We start from the raw sequence: 7,119 nt of genomic DNA on the forward strand, positions 1-7,119 counted from the left end.
CTCGCCAGCATCTGCTGTCACCTGAATTTTTAATCTTAGCCATTCTGACTGGTGTGAGATGGAATCTCAGGGTTGTTTTGATTTGCATTTATGTGGACTGTTCTTAAGGTCGTTGACAAATTTGAAATTGCACCGTTTTCCTTTAGTTGTGCTTTTTCTCTAGGTTGTTAACTACATGAAGTCAATTTCCAAGATAAATATGACACAGAAAGGTAGCAGGAAGCCTCATATGAGCTTTCAAAGTTCCTATCGCTGCCCTAAGCAGAGACTGTCCTGGCCAGCTTAAAAGCTAGACATGGAGACATGAATAACCCACAATCCCAGCACTCGGAGATGGACATAGTATGGTGTTCCGAGGTAGCAGACCTTGTCTCAAACAAGTAGAAACTACCCAGGGTTGGAGGGTGAGGCTCAGTTAACTCCAGGCAGAGCCAGGGCTGGAGGGTGTGGTTCAGTTAACTCTAGGCAGAGCCAGGGCTGAAGGGTATGGCTCAGTTAACTCAAGGCAAAGCCTGCACCCAGGGCTAGAGGGTGAGGCTCAGTTAACTCCAGGCAGAGCCTGCACCCAGGGCTAGAGGGTGAGGCTCAGTTAACTCCAGGCAGAGCCTGCACCCAGGGCTGGAGGGTAAGGTTCGGTTAACTCCAGGCAGAGCCTGCACCACCCTGACTAACCAGGAGAACCTGCAATCCCAGCACTCTGCACAGACAGATGGGAAGACCCTACCTCTAAAGCAAGGAAGCAAAGTGTTCCTTAAAACTGTGTTAGCAGCACATCCAATGAAAAGCCAGTAACTTTCTGGTTTCTGTTTCCTGAGATGAAGTTCCCCCAAAGCAGTCCAGCTGGCCTGAACCTCCAACCTCCTGGCTCACCCAAGAGCTGGAATTCAAGTATGCATTCCACCTCTCACCCTTACTGTGAACCTGGGCTCGGGTCTTCACAAAGAGGCATCAGTCAGAAAGACTGTAAGAGGCAGAACTGTGGATAACGTCAAGGAAACTACTTTTTTCACAACAGGGCAGTTGTACACATGAGCTCACAACCAATGTGACAGCAGACATGAGACCTGTACAAGCTCCAAACAGACAGAACCCCAGCATAGACAATGCAAGTAGGAATAAATCCCCCCACTAGCTGTGTCTCTAACAGCATTCGACAGCCACTAGGTGAGGGAGAGTCATTTGTCTTTAATGTTGTGACACCTCGTAGATCAATCACATGCCAGGGTAAATGGGCAACATAAACTGGACTCAATGGAGGTAAAAATAGATTAAAAAAAAAAAAAAAAAAAAAAAAGACCTCGAAGCTGGATAGGAAATGATAGGAGGGTGGGGAGGATATGAATATGTTCAAAATATATAGTATGAAATTCTCAAATAAAAATATTGTCTAAAAATATTCATATCTATGATTTACAATAACATGCTCAGCTTCAGGCACGTCCCTAGACTCTTTATTAGGGAGTACAGAAAAAAGTCACGTTTACTCCCATGATGACAGAAAAGGAAACTGAGAAGGGAAAGAGACAGAGTCCAGGGCCCTGGGAACCAATGACTCCAGAATGACTCTCAGGGACAGAGGGGACGCTCCCAGGCCGTGCTGAGCTAGGACATACTCAGCCTTCTCCTCTCACCACCGCCATAACGATTCCATGCTGCTTTCTCCTTTGTCACACTGTCACAACTACCAACACAGGTCTTGTCATTATCACTAAACACAACTGGTAATTACCAGTCAGCTTACTTGTCCCTCACAGCTGTGACACAGGAAAAGGCCCTCAGGCAAACACTCTACCACACTCTGGCCTTCTGCCCGGCCTTTACTGGAAGCACGGGGCTTGGGTGTTTCTGCCCTCTTCCAACTCTAGACTTGGTAACGTCACCTGGCTTCAGAGCTAAACATCTCACTTGGCATTAAGGTCAGACAACAAACCCACTAACCTTCGCTCCCACCTCTGCCTGCCGTAAACTACCCAACTCTCGTCTAACTGCTCTCCCTGGACTGTGGCGTTCACCCTCTTCTCCTCCATATCCTTCCCATATCCAGGTCATAGGAAAGTTGAGGTCACTCTACAGAGGACACATAAGATGGCTCCATCATAAAGGATCTGCAACCCAGCCTGATAACCTGGGTCGACCGTCCAGGGCCCACGCGGTAAGGAGAGACCCGACTTCAGTTGTCTTCTGACCTCTATACACTGTAGAGAACATGTTAGCAAATAATAATAATAATAATATGCACACATCCAAACTCCAATCATCCCACGTCTTATATCACCAGTCTCCTTTCTACATTCCAACTACAGTTTATTCTAATACAACACCCTGAAGGGACAATCCCAAAATCCTGGAGGGCAACAGGCCACCACAGAAAAAACCTGCCATCCATCAGCTCAAAGCTCAACACAACTTTCCACTTCGATGACACCAAATCACCTATGGGAATATTCCCAGCCATTTCCTTCTTCGCACAGCTGGAATGTTGGCTGAGAGACGCCTGGCTTTCCCCCACCACAGCAGGTTCAGTCTTACCCTGGGACCCTTGCTCAAACTGTTCCCCCACCTCACCAGATTCACTCTTACCCCGGGACCCTTGCTCACACTGTTCCCCCAGCACACTAGGTTCAGTCTTACCCTGGGACCCTCGCTCAAACTGTTCCCCAGCACAGGGCTCACAGCTGTTCTTCTGATCCACTTGTTTTTCAGCAGAGCCCATCTCAAGGGTCCTACTTAATACCACCAGCCATCTAGACCCAAGGACACACAGGGTCCTTGCCCGCTGTTTTTAGAACACTTTCTGCCCTCTAAACCACACTGATTCTCAAGAGTAAACAAAAGCCAAGACAAACCTATTGGCTTACACTTGTAAACTCAGCACTGGGAAGGCTCAAGTAGGTCTGAGCACTCTGAGTTCAAGACCGATCTGGGTTACATAGTGAAGCCAGCCCCCCACCCTTACCCCGACACACACAGCCAACCAACAGCATTTTGCTGTGGTCTGAACGGTGGTGTAAGCTCCAGAACTCAGTGACTTCGTCACCACCACCAGGATAGCAATGGGGAAACAGCCTTCTGAAACAAAACTAGCTCATGAGGGGAGAGCCCCTCAAGTATGATAGTTAGTATCCCTTATATATATCTTAAATATATAAATAATATGCTTACTTAGATATTTAATTACATGCCTTAAGATACATAGTGTATATGATTTAAAAATATAAACTGGCTAGCTTGTCCATTTACCAACTATAGAAACTGCCAATGCCTTGTGAATTTCCCAGCCTCTAAACTATGCACAAAAAGGCATGTTGGTTAAAAGCTACCCAGTTTATGGGAGTTTGTTACACAAGTCCAAATAGAATAACAATTTATTTTTATTTTAAAACTTTTCAATTAGCAGGCACAGCATTAGGTTTCCTTCTGGCATTTTCAAACAAACTTTGCTTTTGCTGACTCCCCTCCCTGCCCTTTCTCCCCAGCTCCCTGAGCACAGCCCTGGGACCTTCCATAGCCTCTTCCCTCCTTCGTATGTTGTAGTGCCTGTCTCCCTCGCCTCCTCAGCACCCACCTCATTGTCATTTCCTTTCTAGTTGCATGGCCTATGCCCACATATATACACACACACAAGTTCATACCCACATATGCATGCTCACAGGCAAGTGTGCACACACACAAGCTCACACACACACATTCATAATAAGCTAGCATTTCCATATGTAAAAGAACATGCTATCTTTGCCCTTCTGAGTCTTGGGTTATCACAATACATTGCAGATATGGGACTAAAGAAATGGCTTAGTAGTTAAGATAACTTGCTCTTGCAGAAGACCTGAGTTCAGTTCTTAGCACACAATTATCCATATTCCAGTTCAAGGATCCAACACTGACCCGACATACACATGGTACACATACATACATATTTGCAGGCAAAAACTCATAAATACTTGAGGAGTTCATTTTTCATAACCTATCTTATCTCCACCCAGAAACTATGCCACAAGCCACTGGCTAAGGTACTTTGCTTTTGCAGCTAATCTGCCTGTCTGAGTCTCTTTGAGGCTGGAAACTACAGCCTCCAGTTAGCACCTCAAAGAGACACAGCAAGAGGCTAGAGAAAGCATCCTTATCTCTGCCCTTTGTTATCAGTACTTGTACAACTCAGAGTGTGTGTTCACACAGCAAAGAGCTCACTGCAACTATGCACATAAATTCAGTCATATATTGAATAAGAAGATATAACAGAGAATGCCTACATGTATATACTACTAGCTCACAAGGTCATGGAAAGTTTAAAACTGTAACTAAGCCCTCCTTGAAGTTTTGTATAGATAACCCAGTCAATATCTTATCTCCTGTTTTTGCACCCGTGGTGCTGTGATGTATATCTTCTTTATGGCCTTCCCTTCTGTTAATGGTTTCTGTAATCCCTTGGAATGCGCCCTAAATTTTAGAAGTCTGTTATCTCAGAAGCAATTACGCAGCTCTGTTATAAAATGAGCTCAAATGTCTTTGCAGGTGTTGCCATTCTGAAAAAAAAATGATCCAACCTTAGTATGATCAATGTTTCTGCAGAATAATCACTCTTTGTCTTTGCATGCTATCTGAGTCTGGGTCTTCCTTCAGCGATTTCAGACCCTTACATACTAAGAAGTACTAAATACTTTCAAGATCCACCCATCTCCTTCAAATTTCATTTTCAGTTTTTACAGCTGAATAATATTAATTTATTCACATACACATTCATTATCTATTCATCTGCTAATGGGCATTTAGGCTGATTCCATCTTCCTGCTACTGTGACTAATATGATCAATGAACATGAATAGACAGGTGTTTATCCCCAGGAGAGGTATATCTTGGTCATATAACAGAGGGTGCTAGTTTACACTCCTACCAGCAGTGAATAAGAATTTCTCCTTCACACATCCTCACCAGCATTTCTTGTCCATTTTTTTTTTTTTTTAATTATTCCTCTGGAGCTGGAGAGCTGGCTTAGCAGTTAACAGTACTGGGTTACTCTTCAAGAGAGAACCAGGATGAAGCCTAACAACCCACTGTAACTCCAGTTCCTGGGATTCTGGTGCCCTCTCTGGCTTTGGGAGGCTCCTGCACGCTCTTGCATGTTTATGATACACAGACATGCATGCAGACTAAACAGCTGTACACATAAAAATAAAAATCACCTTTTGAAAACTAAAGTTTACGTATTTATTGGGGGAGGAGAATGCCACAGCAAGCTTGTGGACGACAGCAGAAGACAACTTTGAGACGTTCCATCTCTCCTTCCACATGCACTCTAGGAGTCAGCCCTTCAGCCTTGACAGAAGGCTCTGTACCCACTGAGCCAACTCTCCAGCCTGGTGTCTCTTTTCTTGATGATAGCTACTCTGTCTGGAGTGAGATGAAATCTCAGAGTAAGCATTGGGTTCTTTTTACATATGTGTGTATGTGGTGTGGATGCATGTGAATATGCATGATCTCATGTGTAGGCATACTGTATTCATGTGTGCATACTGTTAGGAGTTTACTCTAATGCTTTGAATTAATTCAGCCCCCAAAAATCAGGAACCTGCATGTCCAAACTCGAAGGTCCCTGTTCCCAATTGGTTTTTGATTGATCAATAGAGAGCCAACGACCAATGGCTGGGCAGAGAGAGAGGCAGAACTTCTGGGTTCCTGGGAGAAGGAGCAGAGGGGGAAGAAAGGAAGGAGGAGAGTCGCCATGACTCTGAAGGAGATGGGTCAGGGTCAGAGCTGCACAAGAAAATTCATCCAAAACGTAGGTGGAGAGGGAAAGCAGCCCTGGGCGGGGAAAGTGGGGGTGGGGGGGGGCTGCCCAGAAGGTAACAGGGCAGCAAAGATAAAACACAGACTTGAGCCAAGAATACCAGAGGGAAAAACACACTAGCCACAGGGAGTATTAGAACTGCCCATCCTTTGAGCCAGTCAAGGCATATCAAAATTAAGCTGGTGTGTGTGTGTGTGTGTGTGTGTGTGTGTGTGTGTGTGTGTATCTTTCTTTCATTCATGAATGCAGAGCTGCTGGTCGGGTGCAACACGCATGTTCAAGACCTGCCAGGAGCCAAAGCAGTTAACTAATTACCACCACACCTAACTTGTGAAAGATTCCGGTGGAAAGTCAGGCAAAAGCTGACTGACTCCACAAACAAACTGTAAACACATTTTGTGTGCAACAGAATAACCAAAGGTCTCAAGATCTTCCCCCAAAGATTTCTCAATCTGGGATCTGAAGAGGTTACTTTGAAAGATCAGAGTTTTGATGTGCACCAAGTAATAGTGGTACTTACAGTAAATAAAAACAGCAACATTACAGTCAAAGTCAATTGTAGAAAGGGTATAGTACACAGAACTGCACTATTTGACTAGAGGTGTGGCCTTCATAGCTACAGGCTGCATTCCATAGGAGGAAGATGAAGGCTAAGGATCCTGAGTCCTCCCTGCCCTCCTCTCCGTCCCAGCACCATGGTACCCTCCACAGGCCATACTGCACAAGAGGAAGATGAAGGCTAATGCAACACAACCACTCTGTAGGGACAAGTAAGCTACACATGTAACAGAAACTTGGGAAAAACCTCTAATTATAAAGAAAAACTGTTTCTACTTTACAACCCATTGCACCCTGGCATGGTCTGCCACAAAGTAAACATCTATAGCCTAAAACTTAAAACAGTTTTAAGGCATCAGAATTTTAGATTTGGGGACACTCCTAGGTTTGGTTTGTGAAGTCCACCCATATATTTCCTTCCAAAAAAATAAATAAAACAAAACTGCCAAATCTGAAACTGTATTGGTCCAGAGCATTTCAAATAAAGGGCGAGCTTTGCAAGACTGTGCTAAGAAAAATGGAACTGTGGTGCTTCCTGCCTCTTGTTTCGACATTTGTTAAGGCCTTAGTACTAAATCTAACATCTGAAATTTATAAATATGCTGAGTCACGTGGCAGTTTGGGGGACGCAGAGGACCCAGCCAGCTGCTCTGGAGCATCAACAACGAGGATCTGTGTCTTGAAAATCGGGAGTGCATTGGGGGACGCAGAGGACCCAGCCAGCTGCTCTGGAGCATCAACAACGAGGATCTGTGTCTTGAAAATCGGGAGTGCAT

At 44.8% G+C, this 7,119-nt stretch overlaps 1 protein-coding gene across 9 annotated transcripts in view; it reads right to left on the reverse strand.

Annotated features, from left to right (window-relative positions):
• The window catches only part of Agtpbp1 (ATP/GTP binding protein 1), a 120,784-nt gene that overhangs the window by 105,936 nt on the left and 7,729 nt on the right, over positions 1-7,119 (reverse strand). The window contains exon 1 of one of the 9 annotated variants that reach the window (XM_029547303.1): positions 909-1,158. The exons of the other annotated variants lie outside the window; for them this stretch is intronic. The gene's annotated coding sequence lies outside the window, so the exon portion shown is untranslated. Of the gene's footprint in view, positions 1-908; positions 1,159-7,119 lie in introns of those variants that run through there. 9 annotated transcript variants of the gene reach the window in all.

Source organism: Mus pahari, chromosome 16 (assembly GCF_900095145.1).
Source record: "Mus pahari chromosome 16, PAHARI_EIJ_v1.1, whole genome shotgun sequence".
NCBI lineage: Eukaryota > Metazoa > Chordata > Mammalia > Rodentia > Muridae > Mus > Mus pahari.